Raw genomic sequence first — 26,463 nt, 5'->3', positions numbered from 1 at the left:
CACTGAGAAAAACATTTAAATTACTCATGTTATCATAAGAATCTCTTCCCACACATTTTTAATAACATATGTATTTATATCAATTTTTTTCTAACTTTGTCGGTGTCATAAGACCAAGGACTGGAAATAATGTATCACTATAACTGTTTTGTTTGAATTTTGGTCAAAAAATTTCTCATGAAATTATGAAATACGCTTTAATCCGACAGAAGATAGTTAACTTCGACTTGTAGTACATATACACCTACGACTCATTACGTAAACGTGTTCGTTAATGGCCTCCTAAAGAATGCCGACGTCATCTTACAATTCAACATTAAATGTTTTTTAAAATTTTTAAAAATAACATGATTCTACATGTGTGATTTATGAATCCGTGTTGAGTTTTTATCTTTGGCATTCAAAATCTAAATTTTGTAACAATATTTTACAATTATTTAGCTTTAAAACTGCAAAAACCGAATGCTGTGAAATTTTGCGAGTATTTTATGGTAATTAAAACTATCGTAAATCGTTAATCAAAATTTATCCCTCATCGTTTCGAATTTATGAGTATTTTTGTTCTCTCTTCTTCTGTTGAGGAGACAAAATAAGTCAAATTTTATTTTCTTTTAACCGCTGATGCTTGTAATCTGAAGGTGCTAATAGTCTAATTTTTTCAAAGTATAAACATAAACAGTCGAAGTTGAGCATGTACTGAGAAATTGAGAATATCTACATTTCTTTCCTTGGTTATCTGCTTAAAATATATTTCATATTGACCACGCTTTTGCGAAAAAGCAGAATTTTTCGGGATATACTTTAAGAGCGAGAGAAGTTCTGTCGAAATAACATTTGACCATTGTATACCAAATCGGCCATTAGTTTACCAGAAAACTTGTAATTTTTAGAGTCAATTTGACGCGCTTTTTTTCTAACACATAAATTTATAATATGTTTTTGATAAATGATAAAATATCCGCAATGACATTACTTACCATGTAGAATTATAACAACAATAATAATAATTATATAATTAATCTTATCTTGCTTTACAACGTTATGTGATCTTAAAAACAAAGAACATAAACTAAATACAAATATAAGCAACAATATTCAAACATCCTGCCGAAGTCTGTTGATACGTCCAATTTTGATGTTATCATGTAAGCGTGGATGCTCACTTTGTAGGCAGGTGAAGCCTACGTCATAACTCTATTTGTTCGGTAAATGGACTAAAGTAAAATCAAAATAAACATTTAACAGCTGTATTCATAATAATTATTCATTGTTGCGATAAAACCTATGCTGAGTAAAATACCCCAAAATACAAAATCTCAAAACTCGTATTTTCTAACCAATGAGAACAATAGGTTCGTTGTTCACGTATTAATAAACTAAAGTATTGATACGGATTATTAACGTTAAAACTTAATTATTATTTATTCAAACGAGAATTTTAAATTTAGATTATATTGACTATACTTACTTATTAAATACTGAAATAATAATTGTTTACTTCAGTGCGTTGAATCGTACTTATTGGAATGAAAAATACAAAGTGTAAAATTGCTGGCAACAGTGCTTTTGTCAGCTTTTCTAATCTTACATTAAAAGCAACTTAACCTAATACGATAAATTTCATTACTAGGTTTACATGGCCCACCTTTGTCTAAGAACATCCTGAACAGAAAAACTTTCAACACTGATTTTATTCTAATTTTAATTTTATTATAAATGTTCATGTAGTATTTTTGTGCCACTTTTAACGGAAGACAAGAGACACTCATTAATTATTCAGTTTGAACCATTGAAACCACGTCTTTGATTAATTGGCTAAAGCCGATATTTTTGGAATTTGTAGTATATCCAATTACCGATATTATTGATACCAGAAATTAAAAATGTATTTTTAACGTATATTTTTTATCGCTTTTTAATCATGTCAGCAGCACATCCAAGTCTCCACAGGCACAGTTGGGATTTCACATATTTATCAGGTTCTTACAAATGTTAATGAGAAATGTATGCAAATTAAATCGATTTTTTATAATTTATTTCATAAAAATTTGTTAAATCCGGGCAACCTTGTGTTAAACCTCAAATTAAAGGAAAACTTGTTACGGGATAACAACTTTGCAAATTCTAGGTATATGTAACATTCTTGGTATTTTTAATTTTATTTTTCTTCTCAGTATTTGTAGGTGTAGTAGCAGTTGCATGTAGGACAAAATTATATTGCGTCAAGTCACATCATTCGTTACGTGGAATAAGAATTTAAATTTCAACTGCTTCTGAAAAATAATCTTCGATTTGCACAGTGATAACTGATAACCTTGGTAAATAGTTCTTTGACCATTCATGTGCCTACCATCGCATGCAAATGTTATATTGTTGCAAATCACCTACAAAAACAATAAAATGGAGAGTTTGTGTTTTTCATTACCAATAAGTAAAGCTTTCTCAAGAATTTTGTACTTACACCATCGCAACGCACTAACTCTATCCATAAAGACCATTTAATAAATCTGGAAAAACATGTGGTAAACATAATTTTCTTTGAGTACCCTACCATTTACCTACACTTACCTAACACTAAAAGGTTGTTTCAGTCTTCTACAGCAGCAGTTTTAAAAGCGGAACTCGCCTTTAATGGAATTAAAATGACTGTATTTGATAGTAGTGTTCTAAGTTGAATCGAATGATTTTTCTCATCTGTTAAATTTTTTTATTTGTTCTTTTTGGTAATTCTACTTCAAAATGTTGTTCTACATTTATCTAAATGAATTGTACTTGTGTGTAAATTGATGAGTTAAACAGATTGTCTTGGTTCTGTTGATAATTGTAAAATTGGGAGAGCTAGATATAAATCCATCTCCATCTGTAGGAGACAAAGAAATTGATTCTCTAGGTACACTAGAGGCTTTGTTTAGAGTAAGAGAGAATAATTCCATATGCAATTGGTCTGACAGCACCATCGCATTTCTTTATCTTATACCTACGCAGTTGACCAGTCAACCAGAATAATTTGCATCTAGAATAATCCACTTTCAAGAATGTTTCCATGAGTTGATAACGGTAACTCCAAGTGTTGAAAGTAATGAAATAATGTAACTGGTTGAACTGTTTCTAGTAATGTAAATAATTACTTTTCTGAAATAATTGCAATGGGTTGTAACCTGATGGCATAGTTTGTTAAAAATCAATACAATTTGATGGTTATGTTTGCCTTATTAGACAAAAAATAAGGATTAAAATGAACCAACAGTATACTCAACTAGGATTACCACAAGATACATGTTCAGGATCAGAAAACTTTATATTATATTTTGATCTAGATTTCTATTAATCATGTCATTTTTTAAGCACGTCTTTAGCTTAAACGTTGCACCAAGTTTCCTAGATCATATAAAACACATTTTTTCAATTTCGTCAAACTAAATCTAAATTTTTGTTGAGCCCTTCAATTGTTATAAAAACTCATATATAGGTAATCCTAACCAACAATGTGATGACACCTCCTTAACTTTTTTTTTTTGGTAAATGCTATTTTGCAATAACATACTCCTATATCTGTGGTTAATGAATTTGCCTAGAATTTTTTCGCAAAAATGAAAGTAGTGACTACTACAACTAAAATAAATAGTTTTGTTACTTTTATTGCACCACCTTGAAATTGAAAAACGTGTGACGTACAAAAAAAAGTATTTTTAAGCAGTAGAGTGTGTAAAAGTTTATCTAAAAATATACACTTATGTGTGAAAGAACAATAAATATTGTGAAATAACTCCCATTCATTATTTTGTCGGAGCAGGTAACTTTCTTTCGGCGTTACTAAAAGAAACATAAAAGTTGAACTCAACCGAATTAAAAACACACATAAATCAACGAATACAGATCACATAATAGAAAAGAAGTACACAGCAGGATGGGAAAACACATCGTGTAGACGCAATTAAAACTTCAAAAATTTTTTGCATCAGCAAAAGACTAATCTCCGCTCCATTCTCAGTTTGGTTTCTTGTTCTCTTATCGAAAGTCCGTTCTGAAAAAGCTCGCTAGTATATCGCGATCAAGCCCTTTCATTAATTCCGTGAGATGTATCTGCGATTAGACGGCCGAGGCGTGTCGGACACATCGCACTAAATTCAACCGGCAACTTATCGGCCGTAATCTGAGAGCCCCACCGACTCCACAATGGCACAGACCACAAACAGACAAACGTAATACGTCCACTCGACATGACACATGTCAGAATTAGATTAAAACCGCGCTGTTACAATTAAAAATAACCCAGGGAACTCCCGGAATGCGACTTCTGCCCCCGTTGATCTCTCGCCGGGAATAAAATAAACGTCACGGACGTATGACGAGGGTTCCGGGTTTGAGTGACGTGGGGCGGCAGCGGCGGGCACCTGACATGCCGCCGCAGGTACTCGAGGAACCATCTGCGAAGGGCGCAGTCATTACGGCCGCACTCGGGCATTTCGCAAGGTGGGAAGCATCATAATTTAGACGCCCAGCAGTCCCGTAATGTGTAATTTGCGATGTCCGAAGGAACGTATGCAAATGCACTTCCATTCAGGACTGCATCTTCAATCATCCGGCAAGAAAGAAGCACCCTATTATGCCCATTCGATGCAAACAACTAAATGTATAATTTTCAAAAATGGAGATAATAGTGATTAATGGAGGGAAAAGTGGAGGACGTTTGAGTAAAAGTGGTGTCTGGTGAGAGGTGGTGAAGAACGTTTTCTGAAAAAAAAAGTGATATTGCTGAGAGCTTTCACTTTCACATAAACAACATTTACCGTGGAAAAAATTCAATTTTATTGGGTTATAATGAAGGGATTAGGAAACCAAACAATTCTCAGTAGAGTGTAGTATCATCTTGTGGCTTATATCTAGTTCTGGTTAAATAAATTTAAATTCAAAGTTGTGAAATTTTATTAACTTCTATTAATATTATTTAAGGAATGGTTGTACTCTCAAGCACCTTAGTGTCATCATCCAACTACAAAGAAGTTGTAATTTTTTTCACTTTGTTTGCACTATACTAAAAATTTCAAGAAAGTTTAGACGACAGAAATTCCATTGATTTGCTTGTAATTTTTCACATATGACTTAAGCAACAGCAAACCTTAGTTTGTTACCAGAAAGTAATAGTTGAATCTCAAATGAGAAAAAAATTGTTCTAAGGTTGTTTAGGCAGAACTTGGTTCGCTCTAAGTTCATTCCAAAAGTCCTAACTTCTTCGGAAAATCTTTATAATCTCTGGAAGTTAAAAGATATATATATAATATCAGTCACAGTTCAAGAGAAAAAGTGGCCCACAGGATATGAATATTCTTCTTATACCGGGTGGTTTTCTTGATCTGTGATCTAGTTAACCAAGAACTTGTTGACAGAACAAATTCGCCCGAAAAAAGTAGGTCGTCACTTGACATTATTTTTAAAAAATTATAAAATTTTAATGAATTTAGCACGTAATTCACGTTGTTCTTAAAAATGATTTTTTTATGATAAGTAACATATTTCATTGAATTTACAACAATTACTCAAATTCTCGAGTAAAAATTTCGAGCGAAACACTTTCTTCGCACTCTTGTCTGATTCTCACTTTTGGGTCTTCAATTGTATCCACTTCTTGTCTAAAAATATTGTTTTTCAAAGTCGAGAACCAGAAATAATCTAAAGGTGTCAAATCAGGTGATCGAGGTGGATAGATTGGTCTATGTGCTAATTAAACGGTCGTCATAAAATTCTCCTAGAAAGTTCAAATTTGTTTGAGCCGCATGAGCTGTTGCACCGTCATGCTAAAAATATCAATTTTGTAATTCTTCAGGAGCAAGTTGATCAATAAATTCTTGCAGCATGTTTTGATACCTCGCGCTTCCAGACATGGCACACCGAATTTCCATTTTTTGTGGATGAGGTTGAGGATAGAAAATTCTCAACCTCATTCACAAAAAATGAGGATGTGCGGTACAGAAAGTACCGCACATCCTCATATTTTGCGAGTTTATATATACGCAGTTACAATTCTCTTTTCATAAGCAGTGATTTAAGTTATTGAATCGCCTGCATTTTGTAGGAAAAGAAAATCAACTCCTTTTTAACAAATTCTGACAAGTTGAATATGACAAATCACTTGGGACGAAAGATGTATGGGGGTCATCATCTATAATTGCTAGGAGATTTTCAGTAGCCTCTAGAGTGTGACTTCCTGATTTTCTCTCATAAAAAAGTTGGTACCTTACATAAGCATTTTTTGGGAAAATGCTAATAGAGTTGGAAAAACAAAAATTCGATTTTCATAGTAAACAAATGAGGGATTCAAACTATTGAAATCACGCCGCCCAAAATATTGTTTTTATTTATATATCAAACAAAAAGAGTATCTACGTTGCTTCAATATAAAAATAAGTTATTTTTTTTGCATTTTGACTGTGTTCCCGCTGGTGCATTGTTTTGTTTCCAAACCATGAAAATGGTGATGTCGTTGATTAAGCGTATGCAAATGTGATTCCAACAAAATAGGGACTCTGCATTTTGGCGTGGAAGAATCATTTTCGAGGTTAGATGGATAGGGAGACCTGGACCCTCTGAATGGCCGGCTCGTTCGCCAGATCTAACACCCGTTGATTTTTTGTGGGGTTATTTAAAATCTAAAGTCTATACCTTAAAAAAAAGTTTCCAAGATCTCAAGAAAAAATTCGAATAAAATGGGCAATATAACCGTATATACCACTGGACAGACAATACAAAATGTATAACACGTGTTGGTTTGAGCCAAATGGTTGCTAGATGGCAGATTGAACATTTACTCTAGTTTTGTTGTTTTATTGTAGAATTTTGGTTCAGTTTGTATTAATAAATCGATTTTTTTAACTTTATTTAATAAAATTCTACGATTCTACGATCATTACCTTTTAAAAATTATTCAAAAACGGTTGGTTGCAAAAAATTAAGTTTTACGTCAACAAGTGTTCTTTTAAAAAGTAAAATAGACCGATCCGACGATTTTTCAAGAAAACGTCTGACGGAAATATGACACTGTATATAGCTCAAATGATCACTGATAAATTGCTGTGACATGATCTGATCTGATCTGATATGGCTTGATCTGCCCTGACCTGACCTAACCTCATATAACGTCGGTTCAAAACGTTGGATTCCCTGAAGCTTCCTAGTTTTACAAACAAATTTTCACACCGGATTCCTACTCGATTTATTTAATATCGAGATATGAATAGAGAGGACGGTGTAATTTAAAAGAGTTAAAAAACAGTTTTTTTTTTCAAATTCAACGAGAAATGAATCCAAAACGGGATAAGAATCAGCATTGTGTTTTGAAACATTTCATTCCTTGAAGTACCCTCGTTGCCTAGTTCTACGGGCAAATCTTCAAACCGGATACTCGATCCGTTTGAGCTAGAGAAATGAATATTCAGAAAGGTGAAAAAACAACCTTTTTGAAATTTACCAAAATATAACTCCAAAACGGTAGAAGATTCAGCACTGGAGTTTGAAGAATTCGATTCCTTGTAATTTTTTAATTCTATCAGCACATTTTGACACCGGATACTCGATCCGTTTAGGTTGGAGAAACGAATTCATAAAAAAGTGTAATTTCAAAGTTAAAAATAAGCATTTTTTCAAATTTAACTAGACCCAACTCCAAAATGGAACAAGAATTTTGTGTTCGATTTAAAATATTCGATTCCCTGAAACTTTCTAGGTTTTGAACCGAATTTTCAGACCTGACACTCGTTCCATTTAGTATACAGAGACGAATATATAGGAAGGTGTCATTTTGAGAGTTAAAACGCAGCAAGTTCAAAATAGCACAAGAATCCGCATTGTGGTTTCAAACATTCGGTTCCTTGAAGCAGTTCTACGGGCAAATTTTCAAACCGAACACTCCATTGGTTTAAAGAGAATATTTAGAAAGGTCTCATCCAAGAATTAAAGAACAACTTATTTTTCAAAATCAACGAGACAGAATACCAAAACGGCACAAGATTCTACAATGGGATTTGAAGATTTCGACTCTTTGGAACTTTCTAGCTCTGTAAGCAAATAGTAAAACCTAATATTCGATTCGTTTAGGTTGGTGAGACGAATAGGCATACAAAAAAAATACAGCCTTTTTTTCCAAAATTAACACACAAGAATTAGGTTCCTTGCGCTTCCTAGTTTACCAACAATTTTCAGATAGGAACTCGATCCGGTGGAAAGACGAACATAATGCATCAAAACTTAATTATTATTGACTAAGCAGATAACTGACCAATAGTTAAAGTTCATCAGTCCTGATTATATACACAAGTTTGTCGTGTTTAATCTGACTTGATCTGAGTTGATTTGATCGGATTTGACCTACCTTGGCTTGGCCTGGCCTAGCCTGACCTGACCTGCCCTGATTTGACCTAACCTGACCTGACCTGACCTGACCTGACCTGAGTTAATATGAGCTGCTCTTAGCTGACCTAACCTGACTTGACCTTTTTTTTCTGTGAAGGGGAAACCCATCATGGGCACTGGCAGCTAGATAACATGCTCCAGGTAGTGCCGGACTGTTACGGGCTAAAACTAAAACCCCTTGTGAGGTTGGCCGGGAGCACTTCTAGGTATTACTTCCGGCCGCCTGATGCCATTCTTCTTGTCCTCTATATCTGACCTGGCTTGACTTGACTTGAGTTGACCTGATCTGGCCTGACCTGACCTGACCTATGATGACCTGACCTGACTTGACATGACGACCTGACTTGATGGGATTTCACCTACCTTGACTGGCTTGGCCTGACCTGATCTAACCTGATTTGGCCTAACTTGACCAGTCTTTTGGCCGATAATAAATTATAATTGAATGAATATTTGCTAAAGACCACCACCTACTATTTTCCGGTTGTCTCAAGCCCTGTTGGTTCTTACTTCTTCACATCAATTTCCGTCTGTCAATAAATATTAAATAAATAAACAAACTGTTGAGTTCCTATATTTACCTCCTCAAATTTAAATAAATTAGCAAATCCGCTATCAGCACACTCCAATCTCGCGCCACATAGCATTCCGTCCTGCAAGACTCGGAAACTGAGGATCGAGTATGCGATAATTGCCAGTGACGTGCAGCTTATTCGTTAGAATACACAAATTTTTCCTTGTTGGAGAAATAAACGGCAATTAATTCGATACAATCGCGATTTAGTGGACGTCCGGGTGATATCGCAGCTACAAACGGTTTGTTGTTGAGGCCGAGATATCCATCCCTGATGTGACTTATACGACAGGCGTCACGCACCGACCATGACAAGAGCTCTTATAATGGTCCCGTGCAGCGGCTATAAAATCCGCGCATATTATATGCTAATGAGGGCTGGCTGCCCCAAGAAAATGTTGTGAGTACACGAAGACCATCGCATGTGCTGACCGGTCAGTCCTCTCCATGGTGCAGCGTTGACGCCGCATAATTACCCCAAAACGAAAAGGAAAATCGCCATAAAAGGACCACGAATACTGAAACGAATTCGACTACCTTTCATGGAACTCTTCGAGCTCGCTTATTTCCATCCAATAACATGCAGATAACTCACGCAGGACCGGACTTGATAACCTCCTCTCCACCGGGTCACACCTCGCTTCGCTCATTCCAGAAATACTACACCGGGAGGTTTTTTTCTTCTTTCTGGGTTGCCGCTAATGTGTACTATATCCGCATCTGGCTCATTTGTAACTGATGATCTTGTGTGCACTTCATATTTCATGTTGGAATAGGAGCGTTAGATACGCATCTGCGAGTACTACCTACATGCTGTAAGTAGGTAGTAAAAAATAAATGTCAGAAGATACGTAATTATATAGCTTTGCTGGAAAGATGTTAATTGAGTTCCATACAAGTAAAATATAACTACTTAGTAAAAGGTAATGAGATACATAGACTGATAGGAACAGAAAAAACTAGCATAAATAAAGCCAAAACAAATGGAAAAAAAGGTCTTGCTGAGGTCCTTTGGAGACGCATGCAAGTCAAGAGTGATTCATCAAACTTGAAATACTAATTCTGAAAAAAATTGATGATTAAAGTATAACATATGATAACAACTTGTTTTAAATTATGATAACTACGTAAAATTGTCACGGTGTCATGGTTTCACCATCACTAACGGAGTCTTGTTGTGTAGTGTATCGTATTCCAGTCTGCTAAAATAATTGTACATTGTTACCAACTGAATTAAGCGAAGACCAAAAAAACCTTACGGCGGAAGGATAATAGCCCAGGACTTATTTTGTTGACTAAAATGAAAATGTCAGAATAAGGGTCACAGATCCTACAATTAAAAACATACTCTTTGTGAGTACCTCGTCAGAAAAAGTGGCACCATGTTTTTGCTGGTCTTAAAAAATGGGGGCAAAAATTATAGATATTAATTATAAATCAATTAAATATTCTCTAGGTAATTTTAAGAGGTGGTCAAAAAGAGATCGAAATTTTCGTATGGAGAAAGTATTGAAAAAGTGAGCTTTTGAAGAACTTGTCTAAAAATCCGCAAAAAAATAGGGGATATAAAGCTCAACGTTATAAAAAAAGTGAAGATTCACAAAATAAAATTAATTATTGGCAAAAACACGAACATTCGTAGTGTGGATATTACGTTATTATTAACTGTGACATCAAGATTTCCAACTGATTTTTTACATTCTAGAGAATGATAGAATAAGTGGAATTATGTTTTCGAATGTATGAAGTAACGACACATTTCTTCGTATTTTAATGTAAGTTTATTAAGACAGCACCACTCAATCATTTTGTTTAAATTAAATTGAAGAACGTTTCGGAACTGAGAGGTTTCATTTTATGGTACAGTAAAAGAGAATTTTTGGAATTAATCTCAAAGAATGTTCTCAGAGGAAGTAGTACACTAGTAGTTGTTGTAGTAGTAGTGGATTTAACGACCTCGCGTCTAGGTTTATCTAGTCTTGAACCTTCAGTTTCTAACACGATAGGTCCCAAGACCGAACCTTGTGGCACACCGGTCAAGAAAAGCTTTGTTATTTGATCTAAGATTCTCTTCAAAAATTGGTCTAAGATTATTTAAAGTGAACTTCCTCAATGAATACAATGGAACAAATCCAGTTTTTCCGAAGAATTACAAAACTTTAAATTTATTGTTCTAAGTGGGATCCAATGACATTCATCGACGCAGTTCGCCAGTTGCCTTTAAGCCAGTACAAATTATATAATGTTTTTTCGATGTTTCATACATTCTAGAAATAATAGGTCTCCATTTCCATCTGCCGTCTGTTCTCTGTAGGCGATTTTATTATACGGATGAAATCCAAAACTACGAGATGCTAACGAAAATTTGTCTTCATTGTTATGTATAGGTATTTCTACCGAAAATTCGGTGGCGCCACCTCAAAATTTTGTTTGCGACGTCATCTGTGTATACAGGGTGTTTATTGAACATACGGCAAAAATTTAGGAAGTTATTGTTTGGACTATTTAAAAAAATTTTGATCCTTGAATAATTTTCGGAAAGTTACTTTCTTTCGAAGATAAGGGGAGATAAAAGTAAAGTAACAACTACTCGATACATAGATTTAAATCCCTTGATTTTTTAGTTATAGAACCATTTGAAAACTTTAGTGTACGCTACTCCAGTGGAAAATGAAGAAAATTTGAGAAATCGGACAATTAAAGGGGTAATGCAATAAGAAACAACACTGGTATTTTTGAAAAAGTTCGGCAGTCAATGACGAGAAAATTGGATGCATGCATCTTTGAATCAAACGTCATGAAATTTTGCTCCATGTTTGCACCTTATATACCTGAAATTATTAGTCCACCCCAATGTTTGACCTTATGCCTTTAAATGAGAAATTAAAAAACACAGTTCGGCTGTTCTTCCTTCCAAAAAATTGATGACATCATTTCAAAATTTCACCAAGTAAATTTGGTTAGAAATTTATAGTATCAAATGCTTCTTTTTTCAATACCATATGGTCGAAAAAAAATTCTCTAGTAAGCCATGAAATTTATTTTTAAAATAACGCGATGATTGTTCAGTTTGTCAGTTGCGATCAAATAACTGTCAAATAATGTGTGAAACAGTCATAATGCCAACATCATTATTTTAAAAATACAGTTCATGGTTTAGAGGTTTTTTTCAATCATATGGTTATATTTTTAATGGTACATTTAATCATACAAAAATTAAAATTTATAGAGGCAAATTTTACTCTTTGCCTTAGACACGACCAAATAAGTTTTATTAATTTTTTTAATAAATACAGAATGACTAAATTTATTTATTTATCCTCACTAGAAAGTTTTGGATGTTATCATACAAAATTTAGGTAAATAAAATATGGACTTCAAGATGTAAAGTGAATATATTTTAATTTTTTTGAATTGTTTATGCAGGATGCTAAAAAAGTTGATAATTTAATTGATGCGATTTGTTGACTTCAAATAATACGCTCAAAATTTTGGCAACGCAGTATCATTTTTCCAATATACAGGATGCACCAGTTAAAACTTTCAAAAATTTTTTTTTTTTCACTAGCAGCCATGACGCATGCAAATGTCGACTCATTTAGAGGTAGCAAATTCAACTTTTGCGACCACCGGTTCAAAAAGAAAAATTGAGGTTATCTACGCAATGTTTGATTTGATTATTTCTTAAAAAATGAACAAATGTGTGCTACAAACATTACTTGAGTATACGCATGGTAGTTGGTAGACGGTAGAAGATAAAATGATTAACTCAGCGACAAGTATAAACGGTTTTCTTTGTGTTCAAGATTTAGATTAAGTTTGATTAGAAATCAAAACAAAATCATGTTGCGTCAAAAAATTGAACGTTTATTTTTTCAGTTTATTGCCTTATGGTTTCTACTAGTGAAAAAAATAGTATATTAACCACGGTTGCAAAGCCACTTCTAGACCTCGCGCTTCAGAGCCCTCGACGCTGCGCGTCTCGGGTTCTAATTTGCGCTCGGTCTAGAATGCTTGGCTCTGCAACCTTGGCTAATAATATACTATTCTTTCATTATATGTATTTTAATTCACTGCTTGGTGTCGGACACCTGAAATCTCTAATCAAAATAATTTTGGAAGTATCCATCGTTTTTTTTTTAATTTTTCAGAGTAAATCTGGCAAGAGTGAATAATTGCTGACCTTCTTTAAAGTATCGATAAGTAAATCGAAATTTTGTTTTTGTAAGTAAACGTCAAATAGAGGTAATTTTTTTTTTTAAGATTTTTCACAAACTCACAGCTGTTAATAATAATTATTTGACCACCCTGCGCACATAGGAAGCTTAACTTGTGCCTATGTGTTTCAGGAATGAGAGATTTCTGTCAAAATATCTTTAGTCGTTCAGCTCATTCAAATCTATTAGATTTTTTTGTGGATTTTTAGTCAATTTTACGAAAATCTCAATTTTTCAATGAAATTTTGGATCTTTCCTCGGGCACTTTTCAAACTTACAAAGGAAATTTTTTTGTTGATTTAGATTCCACAAAGAATTTTACGCCTTCAGTTCTGCGAAAATTTCCACCATTTTTTCAAAATCGTCGAGATGGTAAAAGGCAATTTTTGAGATATTTTGGAAAATTCACTTTGAAACCGAATATTTTGAGGACCGGTCGTCGCCTCAGATTGGCATTATTTCCTTTGATAAACCGATTATTCTTGCGTACGCATGATTTTTTTCATAATTTTTGGACACACAGGTTGTCCAGCACTAATGAACTTTTTAAAAAATATCACAATTACTAGAGAATTTTTTATGATAGCCCTCAATCTTCACGGAAATCTCAATTTTTCAGTAGCCCCCCCCTTTATAAAATTTGGACCTTTTCCGCAGGCACTTTCGAAATTTAACAAACGAGATAATTTTGTTGCTTTCAACTCCTTGAAGTCTTTTAAGCGTCACTTTTTCGAAGATTTATAACCATTTTTGCAAATTGAGATGTGGCAATTTGGAATGAAATATAGTATAAATTTGACATTGAAACCAAATATTTTGAGGACAGATCATCGTATCGATTTGAGATTAATTTCCCTGATAATACTATTATTCTTGGGTAAGCATGATTTTTTTCAAAAGCTTTTCCGAAATCATGCTAAATACCTACATTCCTAATAATAAAAATGTCACGTTTACTTCGGAATTTACGATGACAGCTCCCAATCTCAGGCCAAAACCATCACCTGCCGTATTTTTAAGATTCAACTCTTCGAAATCCACTTCGTACATTTTTTTGCTGATTTCTGAACGATTTCGCAAAAACTTCAATTTTTCAGTACCCTCCCCTATGAAATTTTTATCTATCCAAATCGAGATTTTGTTTTTCTAAAAAAACTTAAGAGTTGTGCACTTAATAATGTAATAAACTATAGTCCGCCATTCTTTGACCATATCTAAGAACTTTAGTTGAATCTTTTGAGGCTGTTAAAAATTTTGCTCTATGTAAAAATAGGAGAGAAAGGGTGAGGAAGAAAAGCATCAAACCGATAGATTTGCAAAAATTTGTTTTGTATTGTTACGTTGATCGGTGATTTAAAATTGGCGTGGGTAAAACTAAACAATTTATTTCACAGTAATACAAAACGACACGACGAACTATTCAGACATGTACAAGACAATTCCGACTCGACTGGAATGGATTTGATTAGTCTCAAATTCTCTCATTTACTGGACTCCACTCGTTGACTGAATGAATCATTCTCGAAGGTGGTCTCTATTTTAACCCATACTTCCTTTCTAGATATTCCGGGATGAAGGTTTTTCTAGAGTACCCACCGCGACTTCCGCTTCCAGGCATTTCTTCAGCGAACCCCGTCCAGCCGCCGTCACCGATCATGAGTCACCCATCATCGCCGTACATACTAGGAAGCCCTCTAGAAAAGCCTTAGGCATCGTACGGGGGGGGGAATGGGTTTACTTCGTAACAGTGTTATAAACAACTATCGTAGGGTTTGTTGTTTTCAATCTTTATCTATAAACTTATGACGAATGGGTGAGACTGGTTAGAGATTTTTTGCGTTTTTTTTGCCCTTTTTACTTGTCGAGTCATAGTTAAGAGAAACATAACTTTCCTTTAATCTGAAATATTTTTACCTTTTCAGACATACACGATCTTAATTATGCGAAAGTGTTAACCAAAAGCTGTCCAAATCCCTTGCAAGAAGTCAATGACGTCATTCACTTACAGTAAAGCATACCTCAATTGAATAGATTTTTAAGCTTGAAGCCTGCTGGTGTTTTCAATATTTCTCAAAGTTTAAAATTTGATAACATATAGCACGTATTATATGATAGTAATTCAAACTTATTTGTTCATTCCTTTTGAAAGTTGATGACGTCGTCTCAAAAAAACATAAACTAGTTTTTTATTGAGAAATGAGTTCTAGTGTGTGTTTCGATAATATTCTTATATAAAGCCGTTTATGAAAAATGGTTCATCTGGGAAGCAGTTTATCTAATATTGCCTAGAGTCTGTAAATACAAGAGAAATATGTTTAGAGTTGCATTGTAGGTATATGACAAAAGGAATATATTTCCCAGTAAAAAGTTGAGAAAGTTACCTAGATTGAATTTTATTTCAATAGCATGGTTTTAAACGCCACTTTACCGTTGATTTAATGCCCTGTCGTTACTTTTGAGGTTGTTGATTATTGCCCATTTCTCAAAGACCTGATATAGATGTCGTACAAGACATTAAAAAATGTTTCATTTTCTTCGTGTGTTTTCACAAGGTCCACTATTTGGTCAGCAATGTATCGAGCACCTACATGGAGTGACACATCACAACAATCCCGACAATAAAAGCCGGCAAAGCTAACGTCTTCCAAACGTCGATTTATGAACGTAAAATCGGTTTAAGTTTTTTATTTTGTGCCGTCGACTCAATCTGAAATTTAAATAGTAATAAATATGATATATGGTCGCGTACTGACAAACGAGCAAGAAAACCTCCGGTGTCAGCCGAGATTTTCTCGCACCGTGTGTCGTCCCGATTCCGATTTCTCGCTCACGAGAAAATTTCTCGCCTGGACGACACGTCGGTCCCGGGGGGCGGCGGGGCCGTCCTAATGAAGCGGGCTCACCTTGCCTATAAATTACGAGCGACTCCATGTTATAACGGTTTGATATGGCCAAGATAAGCACTTACATAGCGACGGGGGGTGACCTCCCGCTGGCATCGCTCCGTTCACTCTAATCAACTTTAAAACCGAATAAAATATACAGCCGGCTCGGTCGCGGTATGGAAACCACACGAAAAACAAGACGAAACACGGGCAGGGGGTGCCTCTGCGAAACTCATGCTGTTCGCCTTATTGACCGACGGCCAATCTTGCCGAGGCACCGAAACGCCACTCGCGAACAAGAAAAATGTCTGCGGCTAGACAAGGCGGAGGACGCTACTGATGGTAGTACTGTTTAATGTGCCAGTTCATCACTCATTGACAGGGGAGAAAGTTGATACAGTTGATGGTTCGACCGAAGATTTATTAGCCTGGGCGCTTTGGAAGCTGCTTATTAGAATAACATCTGCATGAGAAGTACCCTCGTTTGCAAGGATTGACGAGAGAAATGGGGCAATGACGGTGGTGCCGCTGATGGTACTACATAGGCTTAAAATTTATGTGTCGTCTTAGGCGATAACATCGTCGACTCAAAGGTTTTTCGGGTGTCTGAACGTAACCATTACTGATGTAATATCCTTGGTATAAAATGAAAACATACATCTAAGAATGAAATATGTTCATTCCACTAACGTCTAGACGATTCTTTATCCGTTTTCCTTGCCTTGGTCGATCTATTACCTATCTGTCCAAATTGTACATTCCTCTTTTTCCTCACATACCCATCTCATCACTATTTTCTTGTTTTCAAGAGTTTTTTCTTTTCTAGTTTACCACAAATTTCAGTTCATCACTATTTTTGGAATCATCTGATAAGAACAAAGTGAACCGAAATTAAAGCAGTACCCACTTTTTCCTTTTCCATTATTTAGTAGTATTTGTTATAATAATATGTATAATATAACGTTTATCCCCACAACACCAAAAAAACAAAATATTTGTCAGGTCCGGTCAGATCCGGTCAGGTCATCTACGATTGAATTTTCAAATTCAAGATTAAACGTTTGTATTTCAATTTTCGTTACAGGAATTTATTGGAAAAAATAATCGCCGGTGAAAATGAAATTGATAGCAACGTTGTTCGTCCAGCAAGGTCGCCAGATTTGGCCCCAAATAATTTCTTCTATTGGAGTTATTTACACGACCTTCTGTATTTGGGCAGAACCTACAGAGATTTACAGTTGAGAGCTGCTATAATTCAAAGATCAAATCTAAATCAAGATAACCTGCCAACGATTAACCTCAACAAGAAGAAATTGTTTCAGCCGTCAACGAAGATCTATTTGAGCATTTCATCTGCTGATATATTTTGTATGTTTGTTCGAAAAGTTTATTTCTTTTCTAATTTTTGTTATCCACTTAAATTTCATTATAATGAAAATTTAACCGAATAGCTTTGTTATGCATTAAATATATAATAATAAGTAGCTAATAAACCTACAATAATTTAGTGAAATTAAGTCGACAATGTCATTTCACGTATCTATTAGAAACCTGTTAATAGTGATTTTTTTTTAAGTTTATATTCATTCTTGTAAGATTTTAGATGAAGTCGTTTTGAAAATATTTTTGAATTTTCTACAACTTTTTCTGTATGATTTTTTTCAAGCCAATAAATATTGCCGTTCATGTAAATGCATCTGTAAATATCCTATTTCTCAAAAATGAAGCATCATCTTCTAATGCTTTCTAGGGAGGTAAATTTAGACGAAGTATGAAGTGTGTTTACCACTTAGCAGTTTATAAGCATTTTACAGCGAATTTCTTTCTTATAACCGCGTACCGTATTGAAATAATTTTTATTTGTTATACTTATAATCAAAGAAGGTCTTAACCCAGGTAAGTGGATTTACTGTCTCCCTTGTAACGAACTCGTAAAAATTACCACAAGTTGAGTTAAGCGAAAATCATTTAACACAATGATTAATTCCAAGTTTTTCTATTAGCAACAGTTTTATTTTTCGTATTTAACTGTATTTGTGGATACTATCGTTTTTTATTTTCCGAGCGTAATAGAGTGCATCGGGCGACTTGCCAGTTTCATGTTTTCTCAACGTTTTATGACCCCTACAGTATGAAAATAGTGGTCTTCCGTTTCCGTTTGTCTGTCGTCTGTTTGTCCGTCTGTCTGTCCCTCTGTCTTTTTTTTTTGTATGTAAATTACGAATATCATGTAGATGGTAAATCGCTAACCAAAATTGGACTAATCATCTCCGCCAATAATTTGATGACGTCATCTCTAAAATTGGTGCACTTGGTGGAAATTCGTCTTGAATTTCCCAGATATTCAGATTGCTGGAAAAAAAAAATTCATAATACTTAATACTCCTAACATTTTGCCATTTAACTTTGAATTGCTATGAAATCTTCCAAACGTTTTAAGGTTATCACAATCATGGTAAATCAAGTATTATTCGTTTATACCCTTTCAAAAAATTGATGACGTCATCCTCTCTGAAACATGCACAATATTATTTTCACTTTATACTTGTGATTTATCAATACATCCAAACTTTTTAGAATTATTTATGCAGGGTGAGTCAAAAAATTTACTGAATGAAGCAATTTATTTTAATGATTAAATCAAAGAACGATTCAATTCTTTCTCCCGAACATTTAGGAATACAGATCTGTTATTATTATTATTCTGTATTCAAATTAATATACATACGTTCCTTGGAAAAAAAGTAAATTTAACCAAAGGGTTATCATAAAAAATGAAAATAATAAGTAGTAATCGTGTCAGCTAGAAAATGCTTGGGCATTTTTGGGATGCCAAAATTATAACATTTGTCCATGTAAAACATAATATACTACCAACACCAAAAATTGTTGATGCATAGTTAATATAATTATTTTTATTATTTTAGCACTTTTTTTAATAACTCTTAACAGTATTTTGCTAATTTAACAGAGAATTCATTACTAAAACAATTTTGCAGATTCATAGGCGTTGATCAGTTGCGCGCTGTGGTCAGCAAAATTTGCCGAAGTTCTTATATTTTTAAGGGTTAATACCGTAAACAGTTATTTTTATTGCTCTTAAATTTTCTACCAGTAGGTTTATCTTATAAAAATACAACATTTTTTTGCAAATCTGAAAGAAACATTTATATAATTCTCTATTTGCCCGCAAGTGTCTTATTACCTTTTTCGTCCGCAAGTGACCAACATCTGAAATTCGTAATCTTCTTTGTGGCAAATTTCACTTTTACTCGAGCTATAGAATCCTCACATTACTTGAATTAAATAAATTATGCACTGTATATAATGATTGTAATATTTATTTATTAGGACAAAAGACAAAAGAGAAAATTACAATCCAGTTATTTTTTGGAAAATTGGTCGTTGTGATTTATTAACACAATGTGTGTTTGGTGAACTTTTTAATTAAAAAATTTAAGAGAATAATAATTAGAAAAACTGAAGTCAAACAAGCGCTCCTTAGAGAACTACATAGGCAGAAATAAAAACAATCAATTAAGGACAACCATGGATTTTTCAAAGTTTGTCTTTGATCGTTGCATTTTCAATTCAAACTTTCAAATTGATAGTACTTTAACAAGACAAAAATTCTCTTCAAAGAGAAATCTTCATAAATGCATGGTTATCTTTGATCGTGTTTTTATTGCTTTCTAAGTACAATATAAATATAGACCTCAAATGTGTAGTTTTCACATTCCAAATGCTCAAATTAAAATTACGTTTACTCAAAAAAAAAAGAAACTGAGGACCCGAAAACAGATGGGGATGAATAGGCAAATTTTGGTTAGTGTTTTACCATTGACACGACATTACTATACAAAATTTGCTAACAGTCGGTCCAGTAGTTCGGAGATTATTTGTCTAATAAAAATTGACGCAGACGACAGCTAAAAGGAAACGCGAGACCTGCTTTTTCGTAGGTACTGTCGAGAAAACATGAAAGTAGTCATTCATCAGATAGTCCCTAATTAAGTAAAAATTAAATTTGCTGTTCTTCAAATGGATGGTAATGGTCAAAATTGAATTCAATTTTCTGAAATTTTATTCTTGCGTTATTTTGGAAGTAAATGAAGACAGGGAAAAGCGCAAGATGAGTGGTTTTAATTTTGCACAATTTTATTCGTAATGATAAACCCTATAAATTAAAGAGTAATAATACCAGTCACAGTGTAAGAAAAAAAGTAGCCTATATGGGGATTGAACCGCGACTTTAGTGTTAGTAAACGACGCTTTACCAACTGGCCACTCTGGATTCCTGTTATACCTACTGTTAATTTGGATATTTTTTGCGAAAATTTTTATTCATAAACTGCAACTACAGGAGTATCTTATTTTATAAAATTTAAATAGCATTTCGTATACAAAATTTTGTGTTTACATCATCAAATTGTTGGTAAGGACGATTAGGCAAATTTTGATTAGCGTTTTACCATCTATACGATTTTCCCAAAATACTTATAAAATTTGAAAACGATCGGTCTGGTAGGTCGGGGATTATTATCTGGCTAATAAATATCGACACGGGCGACAGACGAGAAACGACAGACGACAGACGACATACGACAGGTAGACAGACAGGCAACGGGAACAAAATATTATTAACAGTTCTGCTAGTTTTTGTAAAAATGGTAAAAGGTTTGGTAGTACCAGCACAAAGATAGTTATTTCTCTAATATCACATCTGTACTGATTTCCATAAAAATCCCAACACCTTGAATTAGTTGCCTGATAAAACTGAAAGTTTCACCAAATGTGCATTAAACCGAACCAACTAAATGATTAAAATAACAGGCCTAAAACTAGTGAAATAAAAAAATTATTCAACAATGTGTGGGTTCACTTTGATTTCTAATGCACTCATCTACTTGGCGAGGCATGCATGAAAGAAGATGGTCTATGGTGTCTTGTGGGATCTCGTCCCAAGCTTCCTAAAGCCGCATACGAAGGTCATTTAAATTATTCGGGGGATTCTGCAAGTTACCTTGACGTGTGCCCATGATATCCCACACATGTTCGATTGGTGACAAATCTGGTGAACGAGCAGGCCAGGGGAACACTTCAACATTATGTTGTTGAAGGTACTGCGTTGTGACTCCTGCGTGTGTGGGCGTGCATTGTCTTGCTAAAATAGGGGTCGATCTAACCCTCTGAGGTAAGGAACTGCAATCGGCTCCAATACTGTATCGATGTATCCTCTTGCATTCAAATTTCTCTGAATGAAATCTAGAGGGGACCTGCCACCCTGCGTTATGACCGCCCAACCCATCATGCCTTGTGTGAGAGCTGTATGACGTTCAACATCGAAATTCAAATTTCGACGTTCTCCAGGTAATCGCCTCACCCTCCGGTGTCCATCGTGAGCCCAAAGACAAAATTGGGATTCGTCTGAGAACACTACCCGATTCCATTCGTGCTCCCAATTTGCTCGCTCATTGCACCATTGTAACCTACGAACACGATGTCTTGGTGTCAATGGGAGGCAAAGAAATGGTCCTCCTTCCGCGGACCACCTCCTCCAACACTGCAATACCGTTGAAACACTACGCGCTATACGGTCCAAAATTTGCCTTATTGAAAAACCTGCTTCTCTCATATTGACAATGCGATCTTTTTCAACCTCACTTAATTGATGAAAATGAACCGGCTCACGACGTCTTTCTCATTGTTTTCTACGCGATAGCCCTAAAATTTTCCACACAAGTAACCCAAATCAACTAACAAAGCAAAAAAAAAAAGTAAGATAACGTTTATGGTTTTTGTTGAAATTTTAATCATTGCTTCCATGACTGTCCCCATATCTAATCCGATAATATGAGCAAAATGGCTCAACTCCTTCGAGGTGTTCGGATTTTTATGGAAATCAGTATATAAACAACTTTTGAAACGATGGTCTTTTCCTTCCCCCATATCGAGTCCACAGTCAAAGAGTTCTGTTATAACATAAGAGTTCTAAAAACAAATCACAATTCATTTAGTGATTTTTTTCAATAATTGATAGGTTTGCTATCTACATACCTGCTTCTACAGTCATAAACTGAATACAATATGGTCATGTAATACAACCGATTGTGTAGTACACTATGTTTGAAGGTCCAAGATAGGTAAGGTGAAAAATAAAGATTCATCATAAAATAATAGACCGGGGAGAAAACGTGGAAAGGGATTCGTCAGAATGATTTGGTATACATAATACTTGCTTAGCTTTTGTTTAAGAAAAACAGGTTGGGTAATACGAGGATAACATAAAGTATCTCTCCATTCCTAACCCTTTTACGACTCTTGACACAATGACAATGCTTCTAATGGTCAAAATAGCTTTTCAAATATGTATGTATTGTACTAATATCAGGTTGTGGTGAACTACTTAGGTTATCGAATAATTTTGCAAAAATGCATCTTATATTCTTATCTAGTGAAGTAGTGCGTGACTTTTGAAATGATAACTGCAGAGTAATAAAGTTATGACAATTGATTGATCTGTGTTCCTTGTCATCGGTTCTGTGTTGTAAATCGGCTCAAGGCTTCCCACTGGACCAAGAACCATTCAATATCCCTCTATTAATCTCGACTCCGCGCACCTACCCATATTTCGCTTATCATCTGCACCTCTTGAATAAATTGGCCGCTTGTATTGTTCGATTTGCTAATCCATCACTCATTGACATTGCGGAGAAAGTTGATCCAGTTGATGATTAAGTCCAAGATTTATGGCTTTTGTGTCGGACGCAACAAGTGACGTAACAATAGACAAAACGGCCCAGTAATTTGGCCATGATTGAGACATCCTAGGTGCGTGTACGCGTCCCCTGCGCGATAATTTTTATTTTGACTGGAGAATTAATGGGCGAGGTGATTCCGCATAGCTCAACCGAAACGGCTTACGACTCTTTTCGGTGCATTCCTCCTAATTCCATGGTCGCCGTTGTTTATTTAAATATATCCGAGAGATAAGAGCAGAGTCGTTCTGGCGTATTTTTGTGACTTCCTTATGCTCTCAGCTTTAATTATAAGTGTAATATCTCGGAGATGGCATTACGCTCTCTGAGACTGAGGTAATTAACTGGTCGACCCTCTCGACCTCCGCACCTGACATCGGACATTCACGAAAACACGCAATTCTAAGTGCACACACAGACCAGGATTATTACCATAATTAACTTTTCCCAGTATTTTCGGGCGCACGGTTCACGAACTCTCTTCTGCTCTCCCATCGGCGGGTTGCGAAAGCGGGAGAAAAAAATACACGAATACGGACATGCATCACGTTGAGCATGACCATAATAATTGCGGATTAAAGCACTCGACGAGTGTGAATGCTCGAAAGAGCTGCAATCAATACGATTTTCCTAGAAAGCTCGCCGATGTTTTGACAGTTCGCTACAAGTTTACGAACTTTGTTTGGTAAAAGCATGCGCTTTTTTCGCCGTTTATTTACTTCTCGTGTATTTCTTTCGGGTTTTCGCTACTGAACACTTTTTCTATCAATACCGTCCATCCATTTTAGCTTTTCTTCTAGTTCTCCAGACATTAGTTTTTTGTTGGGTCGGGGTGGCACCATTAAATTTGCAGCACTGTGGAATAGGGTTTCAAAAGATTGGAAAAATATATCACCGAAAGCGCGCTACAAGGTAAACACATATCTCGAACGTAGCTAACTTATATTCAATGGATATTAAACAATATTCACGAAATATGAAACAAAAACAAAAGAGTTTGTTATCTGATGAAGAGACGCATTTCAACAGCTACGCTGTCGTCTTCACCTACTAATGGTTAACAAAAATAATCAATCTAGGGTATGACATTTACATATTACAATCGTGTTATCGTGACTCGACCAGCGGCTCATCGGTAAAATTTTAATAAGATTAGCTCAGAGTGGTAAGTGCGTGCTTAGGGTAATGTTTTCCTTTTTAAACCAAATCTGTAATTATTTTAAATTACATTAATTACTTATGAGATTTATAAATGCACTTTCTTGTTAAATCTTATCAGAAAAAAATATAAGAGTGGAAACTGGTTGTTGAAGAAGGAATGCAAAGAAGAAGTAAGGAAGTTTGTTATTTATTCCGATTTAAATCTTCGAATTGTGCATTTCCGCTCGTGCTTGTTTTTAATGTAGTGTGGCTGCTTTTTAACATAAAATTCGTTATGATCGTTGAGAGGAAAATAATATTATGTATTTCAGCTGAAAATTGAAAAAATATAGACGCTTGTTTGCCTAGTTAAAAAAAAATGTTCCCATGTGGCACAACAACATTGGTTTCCATTCTCTAGTTTAAAAAATCAAAGAGGATCATTTCGTTAGAAACGACAACCCTGCATTAATTAACACAATGGAAAAATGGTTGAAGTAATCGAACGACAGTAGAGAAGAAAACGTATTTAGTTAAATTCTGACAATGGGTGAAAATGGGTCCAAATTTACATAAGGGAAAATTTCATTTTTGAAAATGCCGTCAAAAAATTCAGGGTTAGAGATCTTGACGTGCTGATTCCAAAAATATGGTCTGTTTAGGGTCACGGAACAATATTTTCGAAAAATTCTATGTAAAATTCGATTTTTTTAAATTTTCAAGCATTGCGATATTTCAGTGGGCGATTTTGGAAAAACGGTTGGAATTATTGAGAAAATGAGGCCGGAAGAGACTTCTGCGGCCCGAAATCTACAACAAAATGGATGTACCTAGTTAAATTTTGAAAATTGGCGAAAGTTGGTCGAAATTTGCATAATAGTTTCATTTTTGAAAAAGTCGCCTAAAAATTCTCGCACAGATTAATTGTAAACTGTCTATGAACAGTTCTTTTCGATTTGTGACAATGTGTTTTAAAATAGTAAAATCCGGTTTGATATCTGATTTTTTACGCAAAACAAAAATTGTCGAAAAAGTAATATTCATCAAAAAAAAACGATAATTTTGATTGTTGCTAATTGTAGTATAACTAAACTTAGATGAACTGTAGAAGGCTGAATGCCTAACTTTTTTTTTGAAGGAAAAATTCAGATTGATAGGGTCTTTTAAAAAATAGTACTTCTAATTAGTAATTTTATGAGTAAAAACATTTGTTATATGAATACACATATGCACATATGCATATTTATGCCTACCAAAGATAGCGACCGTGTAAATTTCTGCTCCTATAAAATCTAAATATATCGATCAAATATGATGCTTAACAAATCTGGGAACTTTATACAGTTTATTATTATCTTCTTACTTATTTGGTAAACAAGACTAAAATGTTTACTTGATTTCTTATAAAATAGTAGATTATCTACAAACAAGTCTTCATTGGACATGAAGAAGTACAAGGTATAAGCCGTTAAATTATAACATGTTACACAATTTTAAATTTTTCCCAATAATTTGGAATGTAAAAAAGAAGGAGGATTCATAAAACACAAGGATAGAAGTATGTTATTTAAAGAATTTAAAAAAATTACTAATGAACAGAATTTAGAGTAGCAAAATTTTTAGACGAGCCCTTAAATGTTTGGTAGGGATATCTAGTGTTTCACCATCTACATAATATTCTTAAAATATGTCTAAAAGTTGACAACCATCAGTCCAGTGGTTTCAGACAGAGGATAGACACACCAAATCGGGAGATCTACTATCCTAGTATACTTCTTTTCTAGGTTTTTAAAATTTTTAATATTGTCGACACCTTTGCTTAACATTTGTTGGTTACCATTGTAGACTTCGTCTTTTTGATTTGTATTACTATAGATTAAAGAAACATATTATTATTATTATTATTATTATTATTAAATTTGTGATGTAGCTATTAATGAGAGACTGTGAAAACATAACACTTTTTTGAACTACAAAATAAAGCAAAAAAGTTGATCAGAACTTCCCTCGTTCCTGAAGCATATCTAGTTTTTTCGAAAAATTGTAAAACCTGATTTTGGTCAATCTAAAATTCCGATAAAAATAGTCAAAATTAACTTCTGTCAACAGTAAAAAATGACTTTATGGATTTATTAATAATTAATTATTTAATTGTCTATTAGACATGAAGTTTGAAGTGTATTGGTACAGGGATTTTTTAACATTTTTTTTCGAGTTCTTCAAGACCTTCTTAACAACGACCATGGAGCTTTTATAACTTTCTGAATGATAGTAATAAATAGGAATATTTCCAATAATACTTTACGATGTGTTTGTTGTAGGGTTATTTGTGAATAGATTTGATTAATGGAGTTGATGATTAAAATATATATTTAAAATACTTAGTAAGAATTGTATCATTTTACATACAGGGTGAGTCACTAAACGCACGATACTTAATAGCTAATTAATTATTAAAAATATAAAAAACGGTCAAAAACCAA

The 26,463-nt window shown here is 34.3% G+C and overlaps 1 protein-coding gene across 1 annotated transcript in view; it reads left to right on the top strand.

Annotated features, from left to right (window-relative positions):
• The first annotated feature begins 5,647 nt into the window (after nt 1-5,647).
• LOC135134670 (protein toll-like) overlaps nt 5,648-26,463 on the top strand; it is a 348,414-nt gene continuing 327,598 nt past the window's right edge. The window contains exon 1 of the mRNA XM_064063424.1: nt 5,648-5,697. The gene's annotated coding sequence lies outside the window, so the exon portion shown is untranslated. The remainder of the gene's footprint in view (nt 5,698-26,463) is intronic.

This window comes from Zophobas morio, unplaced genomic scaffold (assembly GCF_036711695.1).
Source record: "Zophobas morio isolate AGI-343-1 ecotype UQ-CSIRO unplaced genomic scaffold, CSIRO_AGI_Zmor_V1 ptg000023l, whole genome shotgun sequence".
Lineage (NCBI taxonomy): Eukaryota > Metazoa > Arthropoda > Insecta > Coleoptera > Tenebrionidae > Zophobas > Zophobas morio.
This window is presented reverse-complemented; position numbering and strand designations above follow the sequence as displayed.